This window comes from Protopterus annectens, chromosome 3.part0 (assembly GCF_019279795.1).
Source record: "Protopterus annectens isolate FY-2018-M chromosome 3.part0, PAN1.0, whole genome shotgun sequence".
NCBI classification, from domain to species: Eukaryota; Metazoa; Chordata; order Ceratodontiformes; family Protopteridae; genus Protopterus; species Protopterus annectens.
Window position 1 is genome coordinate 253,168,123 of NC_056731.1, and position 14,868 is coordinate 253,182,990.

At 38.5% G+C, this 14,868-nt stretch overlaps 1 long non-coding RNA gene across 1 annotated transcript in view; it reads left to right on the forward strand.

Annotated features, from left to right (window-relative positions):
- Positions 1-14,868, forward strand: part of LOC122796333 — a 397,046-nt gene that overhangs the window by 117,807 nt on the left and 264,371 nt on the right. Inside the window, exon 2 of the long non-coding RNA XR_006363962.1 lies at positions 12,794-13,028. This is a non-coding gene — a long non-coding RNA (uncharacterized LOC122796333). The remainder of the gene's footprint in view (positions 1-12,793; positions 13,029-14,868) is intronic.

Consider the following 14,868-nt stretch of genomic DNA (forward strand, 5'->3'; position numbering starts at 1 on the left):
TTGGTATCTTGACAGTCGAGGTTTCATTGTAGAACCTCTGAATTCTTTTACAAGTGAGACTAGGTTTATGGCTAACCTGTAATTAGACTTCTCTTGGCACTGCCTTTTATCAGAGGCACCAGGTCTGAAACAAGAAAATATAATTTACACTGAATCATGACAACCAGGAATGAAAGTGGGATAACTCAGGGAAGACATAAAGAAGAATAAAGAGGAAGAACGATGTACTGTACGTGAGAAAATGTATCAAGGACAATCAGGTACAAAAGTAATAAAATAAGGACACTAAGTCATCTTGTAGACAATTTCTGCAACTGACAATTTATAATACAAAAAAATATGGACTTGTAAAAAGTGTCATCAGTACAGATATTTAGATGGAGTTCTGCAAGCTGAAAATGTCATTGTACTAGACATGATATTTAGTGTTCAGGTGTGTTCAAAATAAAAGCAGTGTCTTTTTTGACAATATATATGGAATGATGTGAGATATTGCTAGCTATGCTGGGAGAAGTAGGGCAGTGGATGTGTAACATATGCCAGCACAACTAGCTTGAATTTTGTAAATAATTCTTTGTCATTTCTATATCAAACTGATTTGTACTGATGCTTGTGTTGAAAAATGCATTTGTAAAGCTGCTTGTGTTAAAATGTACCAACAGGGTGCCCTGTTGGTCAGAAAAAGAAATATACATGTATTATTGTAACTGTTTAAATGTATATGTTTTAACAGAGGATACTGGAAGAGAAGATGTTGATCTCGAACTTTGAAAATAGTTTGAAATTAAATTACCTGGCTTAGGCCATAAAGATTGTATCTTACAGATCTCAAAGCTGCCAGAGACAAAACTCTGTACTCGGAAGCTTTCTGCATTGTCTTTGGTGTGATCTAATTGCCAGTCTGGAAGGTGAAGGTTTGAAATTATTTTATGACTTCCAGGAGCTACGGCAGATCGTAGCAAGGCTGTGTGTGTGTGTGTGTGTGTGTGTGTGTGTGTGTGTGTGTGTGTGTGTGTGTGTGTGTGTGTGTGTGTGTGTGTGTGTGTGCGCGTGTATTATTGACACATATGTGCTAAATCCTGGCAGTTTCAAGCAATGGGTGGTTGCATGGGAACCAGAAATCAGATGATCAGATATATGTGATGTCATTCTCTATTCGATCACTAAAATAATGTTTAATACTAAGTGAGACTGAAGTCTCAGAGCAGTCTGTTTTTGTAACCTGACAAGGAAGGACCCCTCACCTACTTCATCTTGCCTTGCTATAGTAAGTAACTAAGGTATAATAATTATTTAGATCAGTCAGGAAAATATAGTGAGATTAGTTAAGTATTGTTTTTGTTGTAACTGTGTGAACCTGTCTACCTGTGTTATTTTTAATATTTCCTATGATTGAAACTTTGGTGTTTATTGTAAACAGATATTTAGTATTTTCATGTTATTTTATTATTTATTATTAAATATATTTAAACATTTCATTGTGGCTCATCTTTTAGGGAATATTTAATATCTGAGAATACTTATATTTGGTGACAACTCTGTCCACCCTTGAAAGCCTTATTGCATTGGCCAAACACTACCATTTGCATTAATATTAATTTCATTTAGTATAATTGGGTACCCTTGCAAGACCCTTAGAGTAACTGGCTTTGGAGTGTCTGGTGGTGGTGTAACCACTACCTTATAGTCTGGGCAGAAGGGGGCATAGCTAGTAAATCTGTGCCAGCCTTTCCCAGGTGTGTGTGTGTGTGTGTGTGTGTGTGTGTGTGTGTGTGTGTGTGTGTGTGTGAAGATCAAATCTCAAACAGTGTGTGTGTGTCAGCTGCTTGGAGGGGGGGCATGAAACACTGCTTTCACAGAGAGAGTGGTGGAGAACATGGGTTGGATATTCAGCTGAGGTCTCAACTCTATAGCTGTGCCAGTGGGGAGTCTTATTGGGGACCTGGAGGGAGACAGAGAGACCCAAACACCGAACTGAGTGTGTTCCCTGTGCCTTTCTTGAGGGAAACTGTGCTTGATGCAGAGAGCTGCATCTGGAAATACTGGGTGTATGGGTGTATCCATTTATGTTCCAAGTGAACATCCCTCTCCAGTGCCAGTGGTCAGGATTCAGGCTCCTTGATCACTGGCCCAGAGTGGGGACATCACAATATCTTTATTTGTTGTTTGTCTTTCTTTATTGCGAAAACCCAATTTGGCAAAGACCCTTTTTAACATTATCCCTGGGAGCAGAGTTCTACGTTGCAGACATTCACACACACTGTTGGCATCAGTTAACAGTACTTGTATATATTTTTACATACAATTGTTAAACATGTTAACAGCGTATTATATACAGTATGTGGATTGTTCAGCATGTTTTAATTGCACACATTTATGTGAAATATTCAGCACAAATTAATAGTATATATATATATATATATATATATATATATATATATATATATATATATATATACACAATATATATATATGTGTGTGTGTGTGTGTTTGTGTGTTTAATGTTTGATCTAAAAGTCATTTTGTCTAAACTCAAACATCTAAAATTGTAATCTGAAACCTGTTTAATCTAAAAGACATTTAGTCTAATTACAGTTGATAAAAGTGTAGTAGGCTACAGAGAATTAATGGTGATATAGTTTAGGATGTTATGATAGTAGGAATTACAAGGCAAATTAGTCTAGTGCACCATTTGTACCTTACTAATGCCCACATACAAGTTTGTGTTTGTACTTCAGCAGTTATTTAATGTATATGGTGTTTTCTCTTTTCTCCGTGGTTGGAAGACCATGGATTTAATATATTTAAGTAATGTGGGGGTATGGGTGCAGAGGGGCTAGTCCACCCACCAAAGAATCTTTTGGAAAAGTATTTGGCATGTATGAAATTTTAGATGAAATGTGACTTGATTAAATGTGTTTTAGATTGCATGTTTAGATGTTTTGTGATTAGACGAAATGTTTCTTAGATGCAATGTAATATATATATATATATATATATATATATATATATATATATATATATATATATATATTATATATATGTAGTATATTACATACTTTTTTGTAGCTCAGTCAGAGTAATTGCATGAATTATGGATTCAGTAGCATATAGTATAAAGAGCGTAGTTGTATAAGAGAAAGTATTCAGTATTAAAGATGCTATTTTTACACACAGACAGCAATTTAGACATGCACGTGTTATAGCCAGATGGTTGCACATTTAGTTTCAATGTATAGCCAGGGAAATATGAAAGTAGAAGTTTGAGATTTTTTCTGATATTTGTTTTATCTGAATGGCGAAGACTGGGACTTAATAGTAGGGAGGTACAATGGCAGGCAATTTTCTTGGTTGTTATGTCTTTACTGAGGTTTTAAATCATAGGTAGGATGAACTTTTCTGATATTTGCTGGACTTAAGTTCCACATCTTAGCAGTATATATAGTCTATAGACTGCCAGTATATACAGTACATAGACTGCAATCATTATGATTTTAAAATTGTTGAGTGACTACTAGGTGTTGGTTGAATGAGCACAGTTCTCTTTGAGGTGTGTATCAGTTTAATAATTGGCTGGTGGTAGGGCATTTTTCTAAGATATAGATGAATTTGTGATTAGATTATGTAATTTCAACAAATTAAGAGACTAATTTAATTACATTTCATGAGATGAGTGGCTCTAAATAAGGATCTCTGGCCAATCCTCTCAGTTTATATTATTTTTATGTGTAAAAATGTCTTGCAACAAATAGAGCAAAGCAGGATACGGCCCTGTATCATATCATCTTCCATTAATTTTGGTTGGGCCAGATTATTTCTGGAAATTTCCATCTGAGCCTACAATGCTCTTGTTTCCTACCAGGAATTTAATGTTTGTGCATCTTATTATAGCTGGTAAGTACAGTCCAGTTTGCAAGTGAATTTTAATCCATAATTGCTAGTAATAATGCTCTTGGTGAATTAAGGCAACAGTTCTGCCAGAAGAATCAGTTGCTTTCCACACTTTTTGTTTTGAATTACTACTGAATATTTAATATTCCTTGATTCCTGCCATTTATGTGGGAAAATATACTGGAATATGATGGTTTCATATGTTTTAAAGTGATCTTTAGTAGTTTCATCTTGCATTATGACTGTTTAACTCAGGATTTCTAAAAATTATAGATATTTCTCTGTGAAATTGTTATTAAAATATTGCTTTCTGTAAAGTACTTTTGTTGCCACTCAGATATATTTGTTTTCTTTTTATGGAGGTTTTATGAAGTTTCATAATGATTTATATGTTTCCCTTCAGGTTCTTGAGATGGAATTGCTTTTTTTTTTTTTTGCTTGACCATGTTTACTCAAAGTTCTATTTGTTTTTTTTTCTCACTACATATTAACCAGCCAAGACTGGACTAGCTGGTCAAGAGAAGGTCGACACCTGCACCACACCACATGGAACACCCACTATCACAGCTCTCACATAAAAACACAATCCACATACCCACCTTTATGGAGGCTCTCAATAGAAATTTACTCAAACAGCAGAGACCTCCAAGACAGAAATGCACTTGACCACCACAACACAGCACAAACCACAGGACACATAGTTCACCTCCACAGTGTGCCCCTCAACCTAAGCCCCTAAGGCTAAACACCTTGCCCAATACACTAATCATAGGTGACTCAATAGTGAGGCACACAAATGTCTCACTCACTAGGTTGAATAAGGAGAAGGTAACATTCAGCTGTGTATCAGGTGTCAGAATCAGACACATAACACATGCACTAAGTTCACTCCATAACAAGTAAGAGTATGACTCTGTCATTGTCCATGTGGGTGTGAATGACCTGAGATGCACCTCCCTGTTCTACATGAAAAGAGACATGGTGGAACGCTCGGATTATGTGGCTCAGGCAGGTATGACACTATCCCTGAGCAGTATCCTACTGTCACCCAGAATGATACCACAGTACAAACAAAAATGATTGACTTTGACAATTGGCTAAGTTTCTGGTTTCATTCTGGATCCAGTATCTGTTTGCTTGGGATGACAGACCTCGATGCTTTGTCATAGATGGCCTACATCTGTCACCCCTGGGATTCCGGGTACTGGCTAAGGCTCTTGCTACCCCTATATTGCCTTTTTTAGGCAGTGTTCCAAGGACCAAATTACCACCATAAGAGCTATAAATAAATTTATTTATTTTATTTTATTTGAAGTTTGTTTGCCAGGATGGTCCATTGGGCCAAGTGAACCCATTTTCAATGGAGTCCTGGTGAGAAAAGCTCCATAGGTACAATATCAAGTAACAATATATAAAAGTAATACAATAGAATAATGTCAGGAAAAGAATAAAATTAAAATAAAATAAAATAAAGTAAAAAGAAAATACAATACAATAATGCAATAAAATTAAAGTAAAATACAAAACAATATTGTAATAGTATGTAAGATTGAACAGAAGAGTACATATAAGCATGTGAGAATGTTAATACAGCAGGAATGTGAAGCTTAGTGACAATTCATGTCAATTTATAAATTTTTTTTTTTTTTTTTTTTAGGAATGTTAAGGAAGGAAATAGTTAGAAGTAAATGCAGAAGAATATAGCCTTAAGAGATTATTTACAATGTGACTGGGGAGGTAAGGTAGTAGCTGGGGATGTTATGTAGGATGGTACATGAGCATTCCCAGTGAGGTGATAAGGAAGTAGCTGGGATGTTATGTAGGATGGGAACATGAGCATTCCCAGAGAGATGATAAATGTGTGTGTGTAGGAGAGTTTTGAAGATGGGAAGGTTGCTGGTGCTGCGGATATGAGGTGGGAGTGAGTTCCAGAGATGGGCAAGGGAAAATGAGAGTCAGAGTTTGCCTGCTGGATGGGCAGGTTTGTGGAGTTCAATTAGGTTCTGAGTGTTGGTTCTAAGGGGTCTGTTAGGTTGGTGTATGGTGAAGGTTGAGGTGATTGAGGGACAGAGTGAGGGCTTGAAAATGAGCTTATGAGCATGAGTTAGTTGAGTGTAGGTAAGGTAGTTAGGGAGCTCTAGCCAGTTTAGTTTATGTAGGGCAGTACAGTGATGGGAGGAGGATCTGTGGCCAGTGGTGAATTTAGCGATTTTGTTGTAACAGGAGGAGAGTTTAGTTTTGGTAGAGGATTTTAGGTTGGTTAGAAGTGGGGCCCCATATAGGAGGGAAGGGATTAGATATGTGTTTTAGGAGTCTAGTGGATGGAGAGAAGAAGCAAATATGGCGATAGAACATACCAAGTTTTTGGTGTGTTTTTTTAATGTTTGTTTGTATGTGGGAATCAAAACTAAACTGATTGTCAATGAGAGCTCCTAACAGTTTAGCAGAGGAAACGACTTCTATGGATGTGTTGTTGTGACTGGTTATAAGGAAAGAGTTTATGTCGATAGCTATGTTTTTGGATGGGGTGAATATCATGAGTTTGGTTTTTGATGGATTTAGAGCTAGGTGGTTTTCATGCATCCATTTATCAGTAGTTGAGAAGGCATCCTGAGTTAGTTTTAAAAGGGAGGGAATGGAGTTAGCAGCACAGATAATTGTAGAGTCATCTGCATATTGGACTATTTTAGCATTTGGGATATTGTGGTGGAAGTCGTTAATGAAGATGTTGAACAGTAGGGGCCCTAATATGGAACCTTGGGGTACACCAGTGACTGTGTTGAGGAATGAGGAGGTGGTTTTCTTCCATTTGATGGAATCTGAGGCTCATGCTGCTCAATGCTAGAAGTCTAAATCTCAAGATGCACTCGCTTGAAGCACTCCTCAAAATGGAGAACATCAACATTTGTGCTGTAATGGAGACCTGGTTTAAAGCATCAGAAAGCACCCCTGTGCTACCAGGCTATAACTCATTCCACACCTTTTGGCCCCAAAACATGGACCAAAGCTCCAGAGGTGGTGGTGTCTCCATATTCATAAAGGATATACACACCTCCAGACTAGTAGCCCAGCATAACGCATCTGAGGTACTTCAGGTACAACTAACATTGGGTAAGATGGTGATCCAGGTCATAGCCTGCTATAGGTCCCCAACCATGTCCCTAGACTCTCACTCCATGTTCCTAAACACTCTGGAATCTATCAAGGTCCAACCCAACACTCTCATACTAGGAGACTTCATCTACCCCTCCATTAACTGGGAAAACTACTCAAGCACCAATACACTGGCCCAGCGCTTCCTGGAATTCATCAGTTCAAATGCCCTGGACCAGCTCCTTCTGACCCCCACTAGTGGAAGCAACATCCTTAACCTGGTTATTACTAAAATGGACGACCGTTGCTCTACACCAATAGTCAATCCCTCCCTGGTTAGATCTGATCATAAACTAATCACCATGGAAATCCACATCTCACCCACAACCCCCGCAAAGGTTACCACCTTGAAAAACTTTGCCAAAGCTGACTTTGGACTCCTAAAAACAGAGGAGGCTAACTTCACGGCACCCATGCCAATGGAAAATAGCTGCATGACTGCCGAATCATACACCAATGTACTTTACAAACATTTACATAAATGCATAGAACTAGCCATACCCAACAGAACCAAGACGCTCTCCTCCAAAAAAAAGGATGCCAATCTGGTAGTCCCCAGCCATTAATAAACTCTACAACAGAAGGAAGAAACTGCTGCAAAAAAAAGGTGAAGTCCCAAGACTGGAAAAACTCCCTTATTAGCCTTAACAAAATGTTGAGATCCCTCATCAAATCCTCTAAAGCCAGCCATGAAGGCAGAATTGTGGCAGACACTAAAAACAATCACAAAGCCTTCTATAGTTATATCAAGAACCTCCACAGCAATACCCAGATTTGCTCTGAGTTACTGCACAATGGTACCTCCTATACTGAGCCAACAGATATTGCCAACATAATGGCCGACAGTTTCAGTGTCAACTTTACCCCCCCCCCAATGGACCAATCACAATACCGGAAGAATGCCAGGCACCCAGCATTACTGCAGCACAGGTTAAAGCTGCATTGTCCAAGGCCAAGAATACAGCTTCCATGGGACCTGATAATATCCCTGGCTACCTTCTACATGAACTACAGAGCAAACTGGCCCCACATCTGTGTGCCCTTTTCAGTCACAGCCTCACCTCAGGCTTTGTCCCTACTGAATGGCGGACTGCTACAGTCATCCCTCTCCATAAAGGGGGAGCGACTACAGACCATGGGAATTATCACCCCATTAGCCTGACGAGTCTGATATGTAAAGCTATGGAGCGCATCATCATGGACCTGATTAACAAAGATATAGGAAATCTCCAATCTTAGGACCCCAAACAGTTTGGCTTTGTGAAAGGGAGATCACGCCTGCTCAACCTGGTTGACTTCTTTGAGTCAGTTACCAGGGCTGTGGATGAAGGTAAAGCAGTGCATACAGCCTACCTCGATGTGGCCAAGGCCTTTGATACCATTCCTCACTCGGGAATTATTGATAAACTCACCAAACTAGGCATCAACCCCTATATCACTAGGTGGGTTGCAAATTGGCTCAGAGATAGAACACACAGTGTGAAAGTAGCGAACTCCAAATCAGACTGCCGACCAGTCACGAGTGGAGTCCCACAGTGATCGGTCCTGGGTCGTCTCATGTTCGGCATCTAATTCTCAAAAGTCCAGGCCAACACAAAGGGACTCTGGCTGACCAAGTTCACAAATGACTGCAAGCTGGGAGTCATTATTAACTCCCAAAGTGATGCAGACATCCTACAGAAAGGCTTCACTGAGACCAATGACTGGTGTCGAAACCATGCGTCGTCATCCCCTTTGGTAAAAACTCAGTTTCCACTAATTTCCACATTGATGGGAGCCAACTAAACACTGAAGGTGTTATATGAGATCTGGGGATGCAGGTTGACAGCAACCTCAACTTCGACCACCACATTGCCACTGTGGTCAGAAAGTCCTTCTATGTGGCACATCTCATAACCAAGGGTTTTACGTCTAGGTAGAAAGAGGTCATCGTCTCTCTCTCTACTCTTCCCTCATTAGACCAATCATTGAGTATAATGCCTCATTTGGCATGTACCTCACCAGACACCTGCAACAGCTGGAGAGGCCCCAGAAGTACCTCACAAAGAGGATCCTAGGCATTAAACACATGTCCTACATGGACAGACTCAAAAGACTCCAGCTATTCTCTGTCTCATATCGCCTACTTAGAGGAGATCTCTGCTTGACTTACAAAGCCATGTCTGACCCAGCTCTATTAGAAATGCTACATCTAAAGAAATCCCAATCCCTCCACACCACATGCTCCAGAGACCTCAACCTCATTACCACAATCAACAGAACATGCTGGCGGGACAGGTTCCTCACTCAGAGACTGCCCATGTTCTGGAATAGACTTCCCATACATGTCAAGCAGAGCACTTTGCAGTTCTTCTTCAAGAGAAATCTTGATGAGTGGATGGGTAATAGAAAGTTCACCCTGGGGATCACTCCAGTGGCTCTACATGATAGCGGCACTGGGAACTAATGTCGGGTGACACGATGCCAGGGCACTTCTATGGGCTAAGCTTGTAAAGGCTCCAGGGCCATTAGCCTAGTACACACCTATGATGTTTCTAAGTTAAAAATGAATATTCTATGTACACTCTGTAATTGCAGCATATCCTGGAGAATGGAAATATACAAGTAAGAGTGCACGATGGTGCGGGGAGGCTTGCCCCTCTGCCAAAACAATTATGCTGAATTAGGCATTTGTTTCTGCAAAATCTAATAGCTCTCAAGTACATCTTTTGTGCATCTTTGTACTTGAGTTAGTGAGGTTTCTGTGTTTGAATACAAGGAGCTGTGTTTAGAGCTTTGGTGTTTTGATCAGATATAGTATCTCCTGCTTTATATCTAGGAAATCAATGTTTGAAACCCTTGGTTGTTGAGACTGTTAGTTGCTGACAGGGAGAGGTTTGCCTTTTGCTTTATGCTGTGGACATGACAGGACCCAAGACTGAAATTTAGATTATCATTGGTTCATGTATGAACTTGTGTGATACTTGAAGTCATTGGATTCACAGGAGTTTCAATGCAGTTCAGTCTTGCTACCATCATTGCCTTGCCAATATCCACTTTCACAGTGTACCCACTTTCTGAAGAAGTGCTAGGGCAGTTATTCACAAAGCAAATTTGAGGGTACCCATCCAGTCATTCAGATTTTGTTTGATGGATGATGATGTAGTGCACTGCCTAATCTGCAGAGGCAACTTATTCCAGAGATGAGGAAGGCACTGTGTAATGAATTTATCTTTCCATTATATTCTGTTTATCTGCTGGTGAATATCTATGTCCCTGGTTCTGGTCTTCAGTAGCATACCTAGGGTGGGGTGACGGGGCAAATGCCCTGGGTGTAAAGTGTTGGGGGGGGGCATGATCAGTGAATCCCAATGTCTGTTTAATGCAGTACCAGCTTTTAGCCGGTACTCAGAGCTATAGTGTTCTGTGTGTGGACTAAAGTGTAACAACTGCTTGCTACATTGTAGCAAGCAGTTTGCTACAGTTTAAAAGTAAAAAAAAAGTATTTTTTTAATTAAAACCTGAGCAATGTGGCCCTCCGTGGAGGCAGGATATAAACTGTAGCAACTGTTTGCTACAGTTTAAAAAGAATACTTTTTTTAAAAAATAAAACATGAGCACCATAGCATTCTGTGCAGGCAGGGTATAAACTGTAACAACTGTTTGCTGTATTGTAGTTTTCTACTGTTTAAAAATATTTTGTTTAATTAAAACATGAGTGCTGTAGCACTCCATGCAGGCAAGGTATAAACTTTTGCAACTGTTTGCTACATTTGTAGCAAACAGTTTGTTACAGTTTAAAAGAAGATTTTTTTTTTAAATAAAGTATGTTGAAGGAGGGTTGCGGGCATGGCACAGAAATGGGACTTGAATGGCATGAGCAGTAAGGAGGGTGGGCATGTTGTGCATCTAGCCACCTGGCTGGTGTGCCAGTACAAGGAACATCTGTTTGTTTTTTCTTTCTTTTTTTTTTTTTGCTGTTCAGAGGAAGAGCTAAGGGGGTGGGGAGATCTAACTGTAATAAGCTGATCGCTTACAATGTATTTATTTATTTATTTATTTTTGATGCGTGGGTGGGGTGTTGGCTGAAACCAGTTACACCTCTGCTGGTCTTTACTAAGCTATTAGATGTATGGAAACATAGGAGATAAAGGACAACAGGGTCTCTAAAGGCATGGTATGTGAGACACAGATTGTTCCTCATGAGCCTGTGAGATATAAAGTAAAGGGACAGAGCTTCTACTCTCTTTTGGTAGCTCAGCATCTTTAAGCCTGAAAGCTTCTTACTTAGGAACCTCTGGGACTTTTCTAGTTTTTTGATATGTTGAATTAGGTACCCTGGAGGGAAGCATCTATAATTGGTCTTATCAGTGTTGAATATGAGAGACCAGTAATACCTTTTGACCTGGATGACATAGTCATGGATATTAGCTGTGCCAAGAAGAAGGATTTTCTGACTGCAATTGCCACATGTTGATCATTGGAGAGGGCACTGTTAAACCTCATACCTAAGTCCCTGGGTAAATTTCCATTGAGTAGTGGAGAATAGTCTATAATATACTGAGAATAGGGGTTGTTTGCCAAATGAAACAATGCTAAACTTTTTCTGCATTTAATTTCATGGCATATTTATATAGCAAGCATGAACTAGGGTAAGGTCTTTCTAAAGGGTACAGGTGTCAGAGGAGCCATGACAATAACACCCATTTTGCAATCATCTGTATTTATTTATATTTTACATACAAATATATGCAAAGGTTTCATAGTGTGCTTGTAGAATTGTTCACAATTTTTTCCTATGAAAAAGCTTTGATTTCCATAAAGCTGTAGGGTAATAAAGGTGATACATACCCACTTAAATTTTAATGATTCTCATTGACTAATTGTTTCTTTGTGTCTGCTTTCCCTGGTTCAAAAATAAACAATTTTTTTTCCCTATATAACTGTACGATAGTTTTTTAAGGTTTAGAAATTTTCTGATGCTGGGTAATTTATGGTGAACCATGTTCTTTCAGGTTACTAATGGATTAAAATATACAAATAACTTTATGATCTGAATACCATTTACCAGTGGTCAAGAGAAAATGTTTTATTTATGCAAGCTGCATTACCGACATTTAGGGCAGAAACATGCAAATGCTGTACATATGGCGAGACATTTTGTATTACTAAACAACATCTGTTATACTTTGTAAGTTTGAATGATTTTCGTGCTGTTTCTGATTGTGAAATTCACAAAGCCTCATATCCCATTATTAATAAACAGCAAAAGAAATAGAAATCATTGTTAGGATTGTTATAAAGTGCAGGTGAAATATACACTGTGTTACATCAGCTACAATAACAATTTCAGCAATACCAATGAGAATAAGTGTGCCTGGCTTCCAAATATTCTGTTGTCACATCCTTTTGTAATTCAGCTCTTTCTGCTGAGAAAAAAGTGAAACAAAGCTTACTGAGCGGAACTGTCTTCCATCTGCTGATGTGGTTTCTCAAATCAATATAAAATAATTCAGTCACATCATGACTAGGCCCTTTCTCCAGTTTACTGAGAAAACATCAGCACCTTGATAGACACTTTCTGCTTGTATGAAATGTATTGACAAAAAAAATGAAAAAAAGTTGTAAATGATTATTCATTATATATGTTATAATGAGTACGTGCAGTTGTAGGTTTGGATATTATTTATTAATTTTAGTTAGATTTTTTTTTAGTATTATAGATGTATTGGATCATTTTTGTTTACTTTTACTTTGTTTTAAATCATAGCTGATGAGAATAACTTGACTATAAGAGAAGGAGTGTGGTGACTGCTTTATATCGAACATGGCATTTAAATAACGACTGTGAAAAGCGTACTATCTTTTATCTGGGTATTTTGGATCTTCATGTACTAGGAGCAGTGTTGCTGCAGTTATGCCACTGGAAACTACTCCAAACAACAGAACTAGAACTCTTACGACTGTGCAAGACAGAGAATTCAGAGTGACAACTCCAGAAAAAGGTTTGTTAAAGCCAACACTGTTTATGTATAGGTATTGAGTGATCTGATGCCTGGGTAGCAGAATCAATAAATGAGTGATCACTATTGTCATTCAGTTTTGTTCTTCCTTGATACGTTGGTAACTTTTGATTCAGCAGATCATGGAATCTTGCTGTAATATTTGTATGCCTGAAAGTTCTTGGATGGTTTACTTTTTATGTGTTGGGTCATACACAGAGGATGGTTACTGGTATTAACACTTCAAAAATCTATCTTCTGTGATGCTGGGTTCTTCAGAGCTTCTTCATAGTTCATTCCTATTTTGTTCATATATTACTTGCATACTCTGGGAGTAGTCACTCAAAAAAGTGGTTTGTGTTATTATTCTTAAGCAGACGCTACAAAGTGCAACACATTATTGACTCAGGAATGTATGTTATCCTTGTTAACAGCTAAAGAAAGTTGGATGCCATCATTGCTTGGTTGAAAAGTAGTTGACATTTGTACAATCCATGCATATCAGAAGCAAGGAACATTCACGCTGGCGTAATGTCCTCCATAATACCTTATCTTGCTGCTATTGTTATTTATGGGGGAGAATGATTGTAGCTTGTGTCTCAAGCAAGGAATCTGTGCTTTATCTGTCATGATCATGTATCACTCTTAGATCAAGAATTGACTGTAATTAGATATTCATTGAATCTAAGGAATACTGTCTAAAAAGGCATCTTATTCCATCACAAGACCTTATAAATATAATGCATGCTGTGGTTTCATCATGTTTTGACTGCTGTAATGTCCTTTATCTGGGCCTTGTTGTTAGTGACCAAGATCACATACATGCTGTGCAAAACATGGTGGTATGTTTAGGGATGTTACTTATTATTTTTTTGTACTGGGACATCTGTGCAGTACATTGTGGCATGTTTACTTAGGTTGTTATTCATTGTACCCAAATAAATGTGCAGCACATGATGGTGTGTTTACTTATGGGTATGACTCATTGTACCTCAACATCTGTGCAGCAGGTTATGGTATGTTTACTTATTGGTATGACTCATTGTACCTGAACATTTGTGCAGCAGGTGATGGTATGTTTACTTATTGGTTTGATTCATTGAGACTGAACATCTGTACAACACGTGATGGTATGTTTACTTATTGGTATGACTTATTGTATCTTAACATCTGTGCAGCAAGTGATGGTATGTTTACCTATTGGTATGACACATTGTAACTGAACATCTGTACAACACATGATGGTAAGTTTACTTACTGGTATGACTTATTGTACCTGAACATCTGTGCAGCAGGTGATGGTATGTTTTTTTTATTGGTATGATTCATTGAGACTGAACATCTGTACAACACGTGATGGCATGTCTACTTATTTGTATGACTCATTGTACTTGAACATCTGTGCAGCAGGTGATGGTATGTTTACTTATTGGTATGACTTATTGTATCTGAACATCTGTGCAGCATGTGATACCATGTTTACTTATGGGTATTACTCATTGTAACTGAACATCTGTGCAGCATGTGATGGCATATTTACTTATGGGTATTACTCATTATACCTGAACACCTGTGCAGCATGTGGTGGTATGTTGATTTATGGCTATGACTCATTGTACCTGAATACCTGTGCAGCATGTGGTGGTAGGCTGACTTATGGATATGACTCATTGTACCTGAACATCTGTGCAGCAGGTGATGGTATGTTTACTTATTGGTATGACTCATTTTAAATGAACATCTGTACAACATGTGATGGTATGTTTACTTATTGGTATGACTCATTGTACTGGAACATCTGTGCAACAGGTGATGGTATGTTGACTTATGGATATGACTCATT